The 13,012-nt window shown below is 33.8% G+C and overlaps 2 long non-coding RNA genes across 3 annotated transcripts; one reads left to right on the top strand and one right to left on the bottom strand.

Moving 5' to 3' along the window:
* The first annotated feature begins 2,025 nt into the window (after positions 1-2,025).
* On the top strand, positions 2,026-9,443 carry LOC125491597 (uncharacterized). Of its 2 annotated transcripts, none has more exons than XR_008968515.1 (3): positions 2,026-3,477; positions 4,166-4,225; positions 9,161-9,443. It is a non-coding gene; the product is annotated as an uncharacterized LOC125491597 (long non-coding RNA). The 2 variants fall into 2 exon arrangements; XR_007276115.2 differs by lacking the exon at positions 9,161-9,443 and adding an exon at positions 7,640-7,728 and having other exon boundaries at positions 2,029-3,477.
* LOC104888663 (uncharacterized) lies at positions 4,997-7,302 on the bottom strand. Its single transcript, XR_789459.4, has 3 exons — positions 7,137-7,302; positions 6,546-6,603; positions 4,997-5,262 (listed from the first exon to the last, which is right to left on the bottom strand). It is a non-coding gene; the product is annotated as an uncharacterized LOC104888663 (long non-coding RNA).
* Positions 9,444-13,012: the final 3,569 nt, after the last annotated feature.

Genomic DNA, 13,012 nt, shown 5'->3' with positions numbered 1-13,012 from the left:
GCCACCACGATTCAGTAGCTCGCCGGATCAACCTCTTCCTTGCTCGCCTCTCGATGTGGGCACGACTTAGTGGTACTAATCCTCCTTTTCTTCTCTTACTATTCTTCATATGTTAGAAGTTATCATTGAGATTATGAATTCTGAAATTTGGAGTATTAATTGTTGATGCTTGAATTTGATTTCTTGAGTTATTCTAAGTATTACAAGTGTGCTAATTTTTAGTATTATTTGAATTAATCTGGAAGACTTGGTTAATGTTAACCTTGAGGAAATCAGAGTTGGATGTGAATTCTTATTGTCAATCGATTTGTTTGTGTTAGGTGATTTCATAAGTGTTGTATTATTGGATTGTTAGTCATTGTTGTAAACTTACTTTGGAAAGGTTTCTTAAATCAAGTGATAAATTAAGTTGGAGTATTGTTAGTTTTGGAAATTATTTATGATTATAAGTTCTGAAATTTGTTTAGTAAATTGTGTTATTTTAGTTTGATTAATGGAAGTCTAGTTCTAGTTATATCGAATTATAAGTTATCTGATGGAGTTATGTATTCGTTAAGAGGTTGTCATCTAGATTGTAAGGATTTTTTATATTAAGAGTAATAAGAAATGATAATTGATATTACTTGAATTAGTTTACTTCATTAGTTAATTATTGAGAAGAGATAATTGTTATTACTTGAATTAGTTTAAAGTAAGTTAGATGAGAAATACTTATTATTAGTTAGCAATTAAAGAATTAAAATGTTATGAGTTCAGTGGCGATTTATCTTTTGTGAATCTAATGTTAATAGGAAGTTGTTAAACCTTAAATGATAATCATGTTACACTAGTGGAAAAATGAAGAAGGGCTGCGCTAAAAAAGGCATGTAGGGCTGCGCTTTTTGACAGCAGCCCTTTCAGTAGTAGCCCTTCACTTTTTAAGTAGGGTTGCGCTAGAAAAGCGCAGCCCTTAAGCTAGAAGGGATGCGCTAGTTAGGAAAAAGCGCAGCCCTTCTAGCCAAGAAGGGCTGCGCTAGTTAGGAAAAAGCACAGCCCTTCTGGGCTAGAAGGGCTGCGCTTTTTCCTAACTAGCGCAGCCCTTCCTACCAAAAAAAAAAAAAAAAAAAAATTTTTTGTCATTTTTTTACTCATAATCTCACATTTTCTGAAATTAAACAGAAGAGAAGAGAACAAAACGAAAATACTAAACCCAAAACAATAAAAGAATGAAACGAAAATGAAAAAAGGAACAAAAACTAATATACAAAGAGAAGTATACAATAAGTATACAAGATATATACAAGAACATTAATCAAAACAAAGATGAAAATACAAGAAATTATATACAAAGAGAAGTATACAAGAACATTAATCAAAATAAAAAAGAGAAGTATACAAGAATAACATTAATCAAATAAACAAGAGAAGTATACAAGAACATTAATCAAACAAAGAAAGTATACAAGAACATTAATCAAAATATATAAACAAAGAGAAGTATACAAGAACATTATAGATCTGAAAATACAAAAACTACAACCTAATAATGTTTAAATACATAAAACAAAACCCAAATACATAATTTAAGTGAAAAAAAAAATTTCGGAAAAACTTAAAATGGCTATTTGGAGGCTTAAACGAACTCGGATGGCTTAAAAAGCCTAAATGTCACGGCTTAGCGGTGAGTTTGACTTGTTGGCTCGTTCCGCTTCCGAAAAGGTATCACAATAGGCAATCGGACTCCGTCGCCATGTTTAGTGCAAATCATTTCAAGGTTTTTGTCGCAAATGTTTATGGGAGTTTTTGAGAGAGATAGTAGATTCTTATCTAATTTTTGGTAGAAGCTTCAAGAAGCCTTAGGGACACAGTTGAAAATGAGTACATCATTTCATCCTGCTACTGATGGTCAGACAGCGCACAATCCAAACACTCGAGGACATGTTGAGGGCATGTGCCTTAGAATTTCAAGGCTCGTGGGAAGATAGACTGGACTTGATAGAATTCTCGTATAATAATAGCTATCATTCTTCAGTAGGAATGGCCCATATGAAGCCTTGTATGGCCGCAAGTGTCGTAGTCCTCTTTGTTGGAGTGATATTGGTGAATCTTGTGTTCTTGGTCCTGAAATGATCCAAGAAACTGTAGAACAAGTAAAACTGATACAACAGAAAATGAAAGCGGCACAAGATAGACAGAAAAGTTATGCTGATAAATACAGACGACATGCAGAGTTTGAAGTCGGTGAAAAAGTACTCTTGAAAGTTTCTCCTATAAAGGGAGTAATGCGATTCGGATGAAGGGAAAGTTAAGCCCTAAATTCATCGGACCGTATGAGATCCTAGAAAGGATAGGTGAAGTTGCCTATAGATTGGCATTACCTCCAGAGATAGCTCGAGTTCACAACGTTTTCCATATTTCTCAACTTCGTCGCTACATTAGTGATCCCTCGCATGTACTCACACCTGATGAATTGCAACTAGAAGATAACCTTTCATATGTTGAGGTCCCTATGAAAATTCTTGATAGTAAAGTTCGAGCAACTCGGAATGGAGAAGTTAAACTGGTGAAAGTATTGTGGTCGAACCACAAGGACGATGAACTTAGTTGGGAATCCGAGGATGCGATGCGAGCTCAATATCCCCACCTATTTCAATATGTACGCTTATAGTTACGAGGACGTAACTAATTTTTTAGGGAGGGTGGAATTAGTATGATTTCATTTCAATTCTTAGTATTTAAAGATAATTTTGACTTGTATTAAGTGTTTGATTCTACCTGAAAGTTAATGGCATGTTGAGGGTATGCTAGTGAGATAGTTTATGTGCAAGTTTGATACTATATAGTTATTATCTTTCGTACTTTAATAATAGATAGTTGGCTAAACATGTAAAGTTAATAATGAGTTAAAGTAAGTGATAGGATTTTCGCTACGAGTTTAAGAATTTTTTCCAAGTTTCGAGGACGAAACTTATTTTAAGAGGGGTAGATTGTAACACCCCGATTTTTGAAACAATTTATTATTTATTTTATTAACTATATTATATATTTTAGTTTATTTAATAATTAAATTCATTTATCTTTAGGAATTATTTTGTAAATAATTTATATGTTTATAGTGGGACAAGTTTAGTAAGTAATTTAACTAATAATAGTAATAAAAGGAAATATACTAAGAAAGGGGAAAAGGGAAAAATAAAACAAGAAAAGAAAAAGGAAAGAAAAAAAAAATTTAACATCACGTACAAAAGAAGGACATCAAAACGGTGCTTCACCATCTTCACCCTCTTCACCATTTTCTTCTCTCAAAATTCTTCCTTCATCACACAATCACCATCATTGCCGACGACACAACCACACCGCCACTAGAGGTGACACCATAGAAGTAGGTGTCGCAAGGAAGAAAAAGGAGGGTCGTTGTTGCTGTAATTTGGAGCATTTGGTGCTCGAATTAGGGGCGTTTGCAAGTTATCTCTCATCCCCAATCATCTATATTAGTGGGTAAGATGAATTCCTCAACTAATTTAAGTTTTCTTTTAAAAATTATGAAGTTAGGGTTTTTAGATTGAAATTGAATTGGGGTTTTTGATTTTAGAGTTTGGGTGTGGAATTTATTGAGTTGAATGTTCATTCATGAGTTCAATAGTTAGTTTAGAATAGTAGGAAGCTTGTTAACGTTCAAGTGAATTGAATATAGTGTGATGTAATTCGTAGAATTACCAGTTCAGGTTCGTATTTTGCGTTTTTAGGCAGTTTACGGACATTTTTAGCAAAAATACTATTTCACAAAAGTTGTTCGTATTGAAATTTTACTCAAGATAGGCTCAAGAAACGCTTGATTTGGACTTCGTAGGAGAAAGTTATACTCATATTAAGTTTCTGTTCAAATTTCATATTTTATATAGTTGATTTAAAACTCTACTTTTCATATAATTGCTTCATAATGAACTTTTGAGTTACCATATGAACATATGATTCTTTAATGTTGACTTATATAAGTAAGATGATTTTGATAAATTTGGTAAGGATTTTAGTTAGACGGTTTAAGTTAAACGTTTGACTTAGACATTAGAACATGATATGTTTGTTTGATGTTTTATGTGAAATTAGAAAAGGTTGATGGCTTTGTGAACTAGAGTTAGTTGTATCCAAGTCTTTTACTTACGAAGTACACACATTTATATTGTAGATTCCGATTTCATTGAGGAGCCGTATTGACTGAGCTAGTTGGTTTGATATAGTTTAAAAGGTAAGATTCCTTACTTAAATCTTTAATAGTTACAAGAAAGGTCTACAAAAGTTAAGATTTCAACTAAAACTTTCATATTTACGAGAAACGATTATAAAGGTATGTATCTCTCTTGAGTTAAGATTGGTTTGAATAGGAGGATGTTCCTCCTAATACGGATAGTTTGTTTTCAAACCTTGAATTATAAAATAGTTACAGAAAAGATTTATGGATAGTTTTATGTTTTCAAACCGGTTGGGATTGCCTTTATGGTGTCTCAAGGAATTGGAACTTTGTCGGGATCGTCTCGACATTACAGAATAGTTGGGGGGTACGTTGATCAGTACCTCAGACTTAGATCTTCTGCTACGGTTTGACCGTTTGTGGGGTGTGCACACTAGGGGTCTTTGTCTAATAGTTACCCTGAGGGCCTAGCTAGCCCAATGGGAAATAAAATTCGTTCCATTCCATAGATTTATGATTCTAAGATTCTGAAGGAAACTGTTTTAGCAAAGAAAATAGAAGAGTATTTGGTTTGGAAAAGAAATGAAGAAAAATATTTTACAATGTTTTATTTAGTATTGGGATTGCAAAAGTGAATGATTTGTAGGATATAATTAATGCATCCTATATGCATATGTATTTGGCTTTACAGTATTGAATATTGCTCAGCCTGTTTGGCTGATACTACATGCTTGATGTAACACCCCCACGACTCCTCCTTTTATAAACTAGGAGAAATTGCGGGAGTTGTTATGCCACGCATGATAATACGTAAGGCTAATCAGATAATACAGCGGAAGTCTTTTAAAATAAACTGAAAATACTTTAATACAACGGAAATAAGAAAGTATGTAAATGAATTACAAACTCCGAGACTATCCCATACTAGTCCCATCTTCAAAAGTCAAACCTTGACCCCATTGGTCAAGTAAAGTCAAATATAAAATTCAAGATAACTTAAATAATAAAGTACTCGTGTACGGAAAACTCCCATCCGGATGCTTATGATTTCCATGCACATCAAGAACTTGTACCTGCAACTTCTTCTCTAAACTCTGCTCACCAAATGGATCATCACAGGGTTGTTGAGGAAAAACAACAACCAAAAGAAACAAAGAAACACATACATCAGCAACGCTGAGTACATAACACAACTAACTAATCCGAATAATAATGCATGCAATCCTCAATCACTTCGGCTTGCTCTTCTTACGACTCTACATGCGACAAGCACATAACTGAACTTACTAAATACTTTCTTTTATTATTTTGGCAATGAACGGGCACCGTCCTCCTCTGGAGTCATACGGGCTACTATTCCTTGTGTAAGAGATCCCACACCTCTTACTAAAGTTCCATGAACTTTAAATAACTTGACTCGAGAATTTAAGCTTGTTAGTAATGAAAGAGGGTGAGAGGAGCCTCTAGACTCAACATCTCAGAGATAAAGAATACGAGTGACACCTAGTCCACTCAAAGATCTTGATAATTGGAATTCCATAAACTTACTTGATAAAATAAAAGCATTAACATCGTCATGCTAAGCTATATGCAGGAGTATAGTTTCACACTAACTCCCCCCTTATGTTCAATACTCATGGGGGATCCATTCCAAGAGTTTTATTGCCAAAGCCCATTATGTGAGACACCATCACAATAATACATCTAGCAAAAAATCAATTTCTTATCTTTCTTTTAACAAGTGAATGCAACAAACACCATAATTAACTCAATTCTAAATTCTTTGAGACCTTGCTCATCTTATTACTTTAATGACTCCATGAGTCCTTTTCTTACTTTCTTAAGGATCCATGATCCAATCAATTGAGTCATTGCTCAATGATTCAACTACTTGTGAGTCCTTGCTCAATAACTTTAACTTGTGACACCTTGCTCAATAACTTGAACTTGTGAGACCTTGCTCAACAAAATATAATTTCATGAGACCTTGCTCAATAATATATAAACTTCTAATGAGACCATGCTCAATAAAATATAACTTCTCATGAGACCTTGCTCAATAAATATATAAACTCTAATGAGACCATGCTCAATAAAATATATAACCTCAAATGAGACCATGCTCAATAAATGTTCATAGGCAAGCCATAACTTCAAGAGTAACTTTAATAACTTTAATCATGCTCAAAAGCAATAATCATCAATCACATGCTTTTCAAATATAGGAATAACTCAAAAGTTCCATTCCTAATCTCCTTTCTAAGTTATCAACATATACTCAAACAATTTCAAGGCATAAGCCTCTCCTTACTCCTCATGCTCAATAAAATATATATATCCTTTGAAACTACTAAAGTCAAGGTCAAAGTGTATGTACCTTGATTACACAAAAATCAACAGTCAAAAGTTTGACTGACTTTAATTATTCTTGAAACCTACCAACAATAAAGTACTATCAATTAGTACTTTCCAACAACAATTTAAAGCTACTTAATAATTAAAATCAGCATTTTAAATATACTAATAAAGCTGATTTTTCTTACAAATGCTTTAAAAACTTTTAAAGTCATAACTTGAAAACCTTTACTAGTAGGCAAAACCCACTAAAACTAGTACTTAAAACTTCATAAAAATAATTATTTAACAATTAACTGCTGTAATTAAATTAAATAATAACAGATTTTTTTTTTTTTTTTTTTTTACATGTGGTTCGAAAACCACCAATCTGAAAAACTAACCCAACCGGCGCCACCACAAGCACCACCCACACCACCACTGAAGCGACGGTGGCAGCGGCGCTCGTGCCCAGTCGCCGGTCACTTACTGCTGGCCGGCAGTGGCCGCTACTCCCGACGGAGCTCGCCGGCGAAGCACCACCGTGGTGGCCGGAATTCGCAAGCAAAGAGAGGGGCGAGAAGAGAGAGAAAAATATGGAAGAAAACCCCAAAAATTTCAGAAAAATAATTACCTTTTTACTTCCCTTTGATAATTGCAAGATCTTCCTACAATTTTCAAAAATAAAAACTAGATTAGAACTTGAATCTTTGAAGAAATTGCTTAAAGAAACTTACTTGAGGAAGAAAGAGTTTGAGAGAAAAACCCATCTTACTCTTTCTTTTGAAAAGGTGGCTAGTGAAAATGATGGAGAAAGATGGAAAACTTAGGGTTTTCCCCTTTTTATAGTGGTAGTCAATTTGGGTAAAAGACGAAAATGCCCTTACTCATCAAATTGCTAAAATACATTTGATGATCAATTTCCAAAATAATCTTCCTACTAATATCAATAAAATACTTTCTTGAAAATACTAAAATACTTCTTTGTGGAAATACTCAAATACTATTTTGGTAAAATGACCAAAATACCCTTCTGCTCTTAAATACCGAAATTAAATAGCTTTAATAATTAACAATGATTAAAACTATTTAATTTAATATCTTAAAAATATGGGGGATTACACTTGATATATGCAGGTACATGAAGGCTTAGAGTCGGGGTATGGGCGGAGAGCAACGTCCACTAGTTTTGCGTAAATATAATTATAATAGTTCTGTTCTGGTGCATTCTTATATATATAATCATATTTTGAGACTTAGGGTTGTAAATATTAATCCACCTAAATCTGTATTCGGCTGGGTTGTAATAGTTTAAAATAAGCTTTAATTTAGTTTTGGTGCTGGTAGTTCTTCCTTAGCGATTATTCTCGTAATAATCGTAGAATAACACGTTTGGATTTCGAGTAGTTATACTGGAATTTTGTTGGTATTTGAATGAGTGGAGTTGTTGGGAATTTGGAATTTGGATTGCTGATTTGTTGAAACAGGTTTAAAATTCGGACGCGAGTCCTAAATTAAATTTTAGGCAGTCCATTTTTCAAATGGAACTTTGCCGAATTTTCTATAGAATTTTAATATTATTTAATTGAATTAATCACTCGAAATTCAGGGGTGTTATACATGAACAGTGCCCCATGGACTGTGAACCTTGGGGGCCCCGCAGGGAAACCTGCCCATTGCTCTGTGGGGCGATAATCGGGCGTTATATCAGGTAATGTGAAACCTGTGATGGCTGATGAAATCAGCGGAAAAATGTACTCCGGACTAGTCGCGGTTATTGGCCAAAAGTAAAGCGAATGGTTGGGTGACGACCCCCACTGTCGGAGTGTAAGCTTTGTCTCCTCCGCCGCGTTCTCTTTCCCCCTGGTTAAAAAGAATGTTATTTCAAAGTATGAAAGTTATATCGATAGACGATTCCCGATAAAGAATCGTATCGTGGTAAGTTGTTTCGATATCGGATTCCCGATAAGGAATCATATCAGGTAAGTAATGAATGTTTATTCAGTATATGAATAGAATATCGATATTGGTTTCCTGATAAGGAGGCATATCATGGTAAGTGATACTAACGTTAGATTCCCGATAAGGAATCATATCTTGTTATGTGGATTCCCGATAAGGAATCATATCTCGTTATTGGATTCCCGATAGGGAATCGTTATGATGAAAGTTGTTATGTCATTTATTGCCTGATAAGGGTTTATGTACGACAGTATAAGGGAATGATTGATAGAGTATGAAAACATAAGTTTGGATCTCTGATAAGAAATCAATTAAAGGAAGTAAAGTATATTACTTATATCAAAGTTGGTGACCTCATATTCCTACTATGGAATCGTGGTAAGTTAAAAGGTTGATTAAATGAGAATATATGAAACGTATCATCGTTAGGAGTCACCTTAGCGTGTTTGCTACTATGTGATTAATGATGTATTATGAAATGTGGAACTAGAAATATAATTTGTATGTTCAACAAGATTATTGCTGCTAAGCATGCTATGATGGATGTGATTATTGAACTTATGTTGACTGCTGAGTCGTTTTCAAGTAAAAGCCACCAAAGCATGTGTTACTTTTATTTACGGGTTTAGTACTCAGCTTTGCTGATGTGTGTATGTTTTTTGTCATTTATGTGGCCTGTCACTTGGTGGGTGGCAGTATTTTATATGTTTCAGGTTGAAGCCGTGAGTTATTCTTTTGCAAGTTGAAGGGGATACGAGATGGTGCAGTATTATAAATATTATTGAAGTGAGGACGCTCCACTTGTAATAGTTAATCGTTTATTTTCTATAATTTATTTCTTCATTTAAGAATCGTTAGCTAGTGCTCCTGATTCTCTGTTGGTTGTTGCTCCGCGAAAGCGTTGAGGTTGTTCAGCTTTGGGATTTGGAAATATTTTATAAATTGAAATTGTAACAGGTTCATATTATTTTTCGCTTTAGCGTTGTCCTATTTTCAAAGGAAATTTTGCCGGATTTTCTGTAGAAATTTATGGGAATAGAATCTGAGAATCAGAGCGTAGTTGCAATAGTTAATTAATTTGAATAGAGTTGGGAATTGAGTTCCACACACTCCGATGTAGTTCGGTGAGTGTGATGGTAATAGTTCGGGTTGTCTCGACAAGAGTCTCTTTCGCTGTGCTTAATCCTCTGTAAGCTCGTCGAGAGAATTCAGGCTGTTACAAGTGGTATCAGAGCTTGAGTAGTTTTTGGACACGCTGTGATTTTCATATCATAGTGTAAGGGTTGAAAATAGGTCTAATGGATTGACTAAACAGTTCGGTATAAATGAATCAAGCCGTATGAGTGTTTGCGCTTATGCGTATACTATATGGATGCATTTATATGCATATGTATTACGTGTGTGTATATTTCCTATGTGTCAAGCATTATCTTGTTATGACTTAATTGTTTATGATATTATTTATTTCGAATGCGTATTTCGAGAAAACTTATATAATTTGATTAAGTAAATAAATTTCAAACGAGATCTCTGCAAATGAGATGATTGAAATCCAATGCTAAAACAAGTTTGCCCATTTAGTTCTTTGCTCCTTGATATTGCAAGTCAAGTCGAAGTAGAGATTTTCTTTGCTCCTTGATTTCGCGAATCAAGTTGAAGTAGAGAATCAGAAGATGATGGTAGAATGGAGGCTGGACGTATAATGTCTTTGGAGCTTGAGATTTTGGTTTTTCGAGAATAATTGTTTGCAAGTTTCGAGGACGAAACTTTTGATAAGGATGGTAGTATGTAATAGCCCTGTTTTTAAGAGCGTTTATTTAAACGTTAAACATATTCATTAAGTTAATTATGTTTCGAAAATTATTATTTTATTTGAGTTGAGAAGTATGAATTTTATTGTGGTATTTGTAATATATTTATTGTTGTAATTTTATGAAAATATTATTATTAAAATTATTTTGGGTCTTATTGGCGACTAAATTGTGCGGTATTTGGTCAAATATGAAGTCAAAGTCGATTTTCCCTTCAATTCTTTTCCCCTTTGTCGGTTTGTTTATGTGGAGCAAAACCTCAGCTCTTCCTTCATTATCCTCGTGACTCTCGAAGGAACCACCGAAACCCCAAATCAGATTTTCTCTCTCTCCTCCCCGTGAACCCTTCGTTTCCCTCACGCTCGCCTGCGTCGCGCCTCGCCGGCGTTTTTCAAGGCTGCCGGAAATCTGCATCACTCTGTTCTCCTCTATTTCGTTGCTGCTAGTGTTGTTCGTGGGTGTTCCCCTGCGTTGCTGCTCCTCGTGCGTCGCGTCGCACCACGATCGCAGCTTCGCCGGAGCTTCCCTCCTCGGCTGGCGCTGCTGCTGTTGGTCGTTGTTGCTGCCGTTACTTTGGTTTGGCCACCACGATTCAGTAGCTCGCCGGATCAACCTCTTCCTTGCTCGCCTCTCTATGTGGGCACGACTTAGTGGTACTATATCCTCCTTTTCTTCTCTTACTATTCTTCATATGTTAGAAGTTATCATTGAGATTCTAAATTCTGAAATTTGGAGTATTAATTGTTGATGCTTGAATTTGATTTCTTGAGTTATTCTAAGTATTACAAGTGTGCTAATTTTTAGTATTATTTGAATTAATCTGAAAGACTTGGTTAATGTTAATCCTTGAGGAAATCAGAGTTGGATGTGAATTCTTATTGTCAATCGATTGTGTTTGTGTTAGGTGATTTCATAAGTGTTGTATTATTGGATTGTTAGTCATTGTTGGTAAACTTAGTTTGGAAAGGTTTCTTAAATCAAGTGATAAATTAAGTTGGAGTATTGTTAGTTTTGGAAATTATTTATGATTATAAGTTCTGAAATTTGTTTAGTAAATTGTGTTATTTTAGTTTGATTAATGGAAGCCTAGTTCTAGTTATATCGAATTATAAGTTATCTGATGGAGTTATGTATTCGTTAAGAGGTTGTCATCTAGATTGTAAGGATGTTTTATATTAAGAGTAATAAGAAATGATAATTGATATTACTTGAATTAGTTTACTTGATTAGTTAATTATTGAGAAGAGATAATTGTTATTACTTGAATTAGTTTAAAGTAAGTTAGATGAGAAATACTTATTATTAGTTAGCAATTAAAGAATTAAAATGTTATGAGTTCAGAGGCGATTTATCTTTTGTGAATCTAATGTTAATAGGAAGTTGTTAAACCTTAAATGATAATCATGTTATCAATCAGAATAGTTGTTCGAGTTCATTGTTAATTACGTTATAGAAGTCCTGGTTTTTGGCTTAAATGATCTTTGTTAGTGTTTAAAGGCGACTTGAGTAACATATTGATATAGTAATGAAATTATGTTATTGATTTTGTTTATGCGATACGTGAAAGTTGTTTTTACGTTGTTGATGGAAGTTCACTGAATTGTGGAAGTGGCATACCTAATATATAATTAGAATTCTAATTGTACGTTATCATTTTGTTAAAGTATATACTATATTAATAAGTTGATTGATGTGGTAAGTGTGTGATAGTGTTCTACTTATAGCTAAATGTTCTAGCATTGGTTGGGTGTAAGTCTATAAATAAAAGATTAGTTATATGAAAATCTAACTAGAGTTATCAATGATACTATGGGGAAGAATAGTTTGAGTAGACTGTTTAAATCGGTAACCTAATTAATTATAACCTCACATGAAGTCAAAGAAGGGATTAACTAATTACTATAATAATATGAAGAGTATGAGAGTTAGATTACCTAACTATGGAGTAGATCGGTGAAGATGTGTTTGATAAAGTATTTTAGTTGGATAGCTATAAATAGAATAATATAATGAAGTGATGTTGATTGATTAGAATTCGGAAGACTAAGTTGGTTTATGAGATTACTTAAGTAAATGTAAGTTTGTGCATTACTTTAAAGTACTTTGAGTTATACAATCAAATGACTTCTAATTAGAAGGGAGGTTGACTCGCTGTACTAAGTAAGAATATGATCCATTAATGGTTGGTATTTATAATAGTATTAGAATCGAACTTACGAGATAACATGGACCATAATTGATTAGGTTTAATCAACCTTTGTTTCATGAATCTCGAGTTGTGGAACCTACGCTAACTCTCCTTAGTTAATTCTAAGAGAGAGACTTATTGTAATTGTTGATGGTGTTTGATAACGGTTATTATCATTATTGAGATGAGTCTACATAGATATCGGTGAAATGACAAAGAATATGAAATATCTATATGTAAAAGTATGTGATTTGTGGAATCGAGTTAGTAACTCTCGCTAGTTAAATCTAGCTGAGAGACCTATTGTCACTATGGTTGGGTATTTTACAGAATATGATTGGTTACTTGTGTGGTAAGTATATTTTATAATTGTAATTGAGTTGAATCGAAATGCATAATTTAATTGGCCTCGAAATACTTAAGCGATTATAACTATCTAAGAAGAAGCCTTACTTGTTGTTCAATGATTGTCAAGGATTACTATAACTATCGAATAGTTCTAAGAATGGTGATTGAGTTATGAACGATAATCGAAAGAATCTAAAAGGG

The sequence above is a fragment of the Beta vulgaris genome, chromosome 1 (assembly GCF_026745355.1).
Source record: "Beta vulgaris subsp. vulgaris cultivar EL10 chromosome 1, EL10.2, whole genome shotgun sequence".
NCBI lineage: Eukaryota > Viridiplantae > Streptophyta > Magnoliopsida > Caryophyllales > Amaranthaceae > Beta > Beta vulgaris.
This window is presented reverse-complemented; position numbering and strand designations above follow the sequence as displayed.